The following is a 3,289-nucleotide window of genomic DNA, read 5'->3' as shown; positions in this document are numbered from 1 at the left end:
GAACTTAAAACTTTGCCTTTGCCTTTGCATTTGAAATATGCTTATCTAGGTAGTAATGAGACTTTATCGGTGATAATTTATGCTAGTCTAACCTCCGAACAAGAGAACAATTTGTTAAATGTTTTGTCGCAACATAAAAAAGTTCTCGGGTGGACCATGACAGATTTGAAGGGAATCAACCCTACAATATGCATGCACAAGATAAACTTAGAAGATAGTCATAACAATTTTGTGGAAACAGAAAGAGGACTTAACCTAATCATGAAAAAAGTGGTGATGACGTAAATCATAAAATGACTTGATGCTAGAGTAATTTATCCAATATCCGATAACTCATGGGTCAGTCTGGTGCAGTGCGTGCCAAAGAAGGGCAGGGTGACCGTGGTTAAGAATGAAAACGATGATATTTTAACTACTAGAACAGTCACGGGTTGGCGGATATGTATAGATTATAGGAAGCTCAATAAAGAGACAAAGAAATATCACTTTCTTTTCCTTTAATTGATCAAATGCTTGATATGTTAGTAGGAAAATCATTTTACTACTTCCTTGATGGATATTATGGATACAATAAGATAGCCATAGCACCGAAGGTTCAAGAGAAGACTATTTTCACATGCTCGTATGGTACCTATGCGTTTAGGAGAATGTTGTTTGGACTATGTAATGCTCCAACAACCTTCTAGAGGTGTATGATTTCCATTTTTCATATATGGTGGTAGATTGCATGGAAATATTTATAGACGACTTCTTCATCTAAGGTAAATATTTCAACCGATGCCTCGATAACTTATCTAAAGTGTTTAAGCGATGTGAAGAATCCAACCTGGTGCTAAACTGAGAGAAATGTCATTTTATGGTAACCAAAGGAATTGTTTTGGGACACAAGATGTACTGAAGTGGATAGAGCCAAGGTGGAAGTAATCGCGAATCTACCTCCACCCACCAATGTAAAAGGCATTCGTAGTTTCCTTGGACATCCAGGATTTTATAGGCGGCTCATAAAGGATTTTTCTCAAATCTCAAAGCCTTTGTGTCTTTTTCTTCAACAAAATGAATCGTTTGTGTTTAATAATGAATGTTTAAATGCTTTTACAGATTTGAAGAAATACTTGCCTCAGCACCAATTGTTGTTCCATCGGACTGGGACGTACCCTTCGAGCTCTTGTGCGATGCTAGTGACTATCCAGTTGGGGAGGTACTAGGATAACGAAAAAGTAAACCCTTTTATGTTATCTACTATTCTAGTCGTACCCTTAATGATGTACAGATGAACTATACCACAATTGAAAAAAAACTTCTTGTCGTAATATTTGCATTCGATAAGTTTAGGTCATATCTCATAGGGACTAAGGTTATTGTGCATATTGATCACTCTGCTATTAAATATTTAATTAACTAAAAAGATGCAAAGCCTAGGCTCATTAGATGAATATTATTACTATAAGAGTTTGATTTAGAGTTATAGGATAGAAAGGGTATTGAAAACCAAGTAGCAAACCACTTGTCTAGGCTAGAAAACAAAATCATTTGTCATGACATGAAGGATATTCAGGAGGGTTTCCCTGACGAGAAAATTTTATTTGTCACGACCATACCATGGTACACTGACATAGTTAACTTTCTTGTTAGTGGTATTGTGCCCCCAAATTTATCTAGCAAGGGAAAAAAATTCAGACATGATGTACGACACTATTACTGGGATGAACCATTCCTATTCAGGAAATACGGTGACCATATAACCAGGAGGTGTGTTCCAGAAGAAGAACACAAAGAAATTCTATTGAATTACCATTCATCCCTGTACGGATGACATTTTGGTGGAACGAGGACTACAACAAAGGTTTTTCAATCCGATTTCTATTGGCCCACCTTGTTAAAAGATGCACAAGAATTCTATAAGTCATGTGATATATGCCAGCCCACCGGGAATATATCAAAGAGAAATGAAATTCCATGGCAAAACATTTTGGAGGTTGAACTCTTAAATGCGTGGGGGATTGACTTTATGGGACCCTTCCCCTAATCTTTTGGTGACCTATATATTCTCTTGGTAGTGGACTACATGTCCAAGTGGGTAGAAGCCATCGTAACACCTAAGAATGACTCCAAGACCGTGCTGAAATTCTTGCACAAGAACATATTTACGAGCTTTGGAACACCATGAGCTATTATCAGCGATGAAGGAACACATTTTGACAATAAATTAAATACGAAGGCACTGAAAAGATACGGGGTGTGTCATCGAATTTCCATGGCATATAATCCCTAGACCAATGTGCAGGCCGAAGTCTCTAACCAGGAAATCAAGTAGATCCTTGAGAATGTGGTTAACCCAAACCACAAGGATTGGTCACCAAAGCTGGATGAAGCACTGGGCCTACTGTACAACATTTTAGACACCACTTGGAATGTCCCCATTCAACTAGTCTATTACAAGGAGTTCCATTTTCCTATGGAAATTGAACATAAATCATATTGGGCCATCAAGAAATAGAACATGGATGCCCAGTTTGCTGGAGAAAGAGTATTACTGGAACTGAATAGAATGATGACTTTAGAGCTCAGGCTTATGAAAAATCTTGCCTATACAAAGAAAAAATGAAACAATGGCTTGACAAAAAAAATTACCAAGGCAATTTTATTCTGGACAACAAATGTTGCTCTACAATTCATGACTCAAACTATTTCTAGGAAAGTTAAAATCTCGATGGTCAGGACCGTTCATCATACACCAAGTCTATGTAAATGGAGCAATAGAAATCAAAAACATGAATGATGGATCCACCTTTAAGGTGAATAGTCAAAGACTGAAAGAATACAAAGGAGCACCAGTCATGCGCGATAAACCGACATCGATAACTCATTATGCCCAAGAGTTTGCTTTTCTTTCCTGAATAATTTTTGGTTGCCTGGGCAACAAAAAATTTGAATTCTATACATAAATAAATTAAGTTATTTTATTATGCACGCTGTCTAAATTTTTAAGATACTTTCGTTTCTTTTAGGCATATAATGTATACGTGGCAACATAGGGTTGAAGCTCATGCATGGGAGGAAGAGAAACCCTAAGCTAGTTAGTTTTGGTGACAATTGAGAAGAGGGAAATATATATTTCCTTACTTTACGTCAAATCAACAAATCTTCTCATTAATATCATATCTTTTCCCTTTTTCATATTTACCATTTTACCCCGAATAAACCACCCATTACTTTTCTCAAAAACTACCGATCCCTCATTCCTCCTCTCTTTCCTTGTTTTCTTTTTCTTTAACTTTTTTTCTTCACT

Source organism: Hibiscus syriacus, unplaced genomic scaffold, assembly GCF_006381635.1.
Source record: "Hibiscus syriacus cultivar Baekdansim isolate YM2019G1 unplaced genomic scaffold, ASM638163v2 tig00004013_pilon, whole genome shotgun sequence".
Lineage (NCBI taxonomy): Eukaryota > Viridiplantae > Streptophyta > Magnoliopsida > Malvales > Malvaceae > Hibiscus > Hibiscus syriacus.
Note: the sequence above shows the minus strand (reverse complement) of the source record.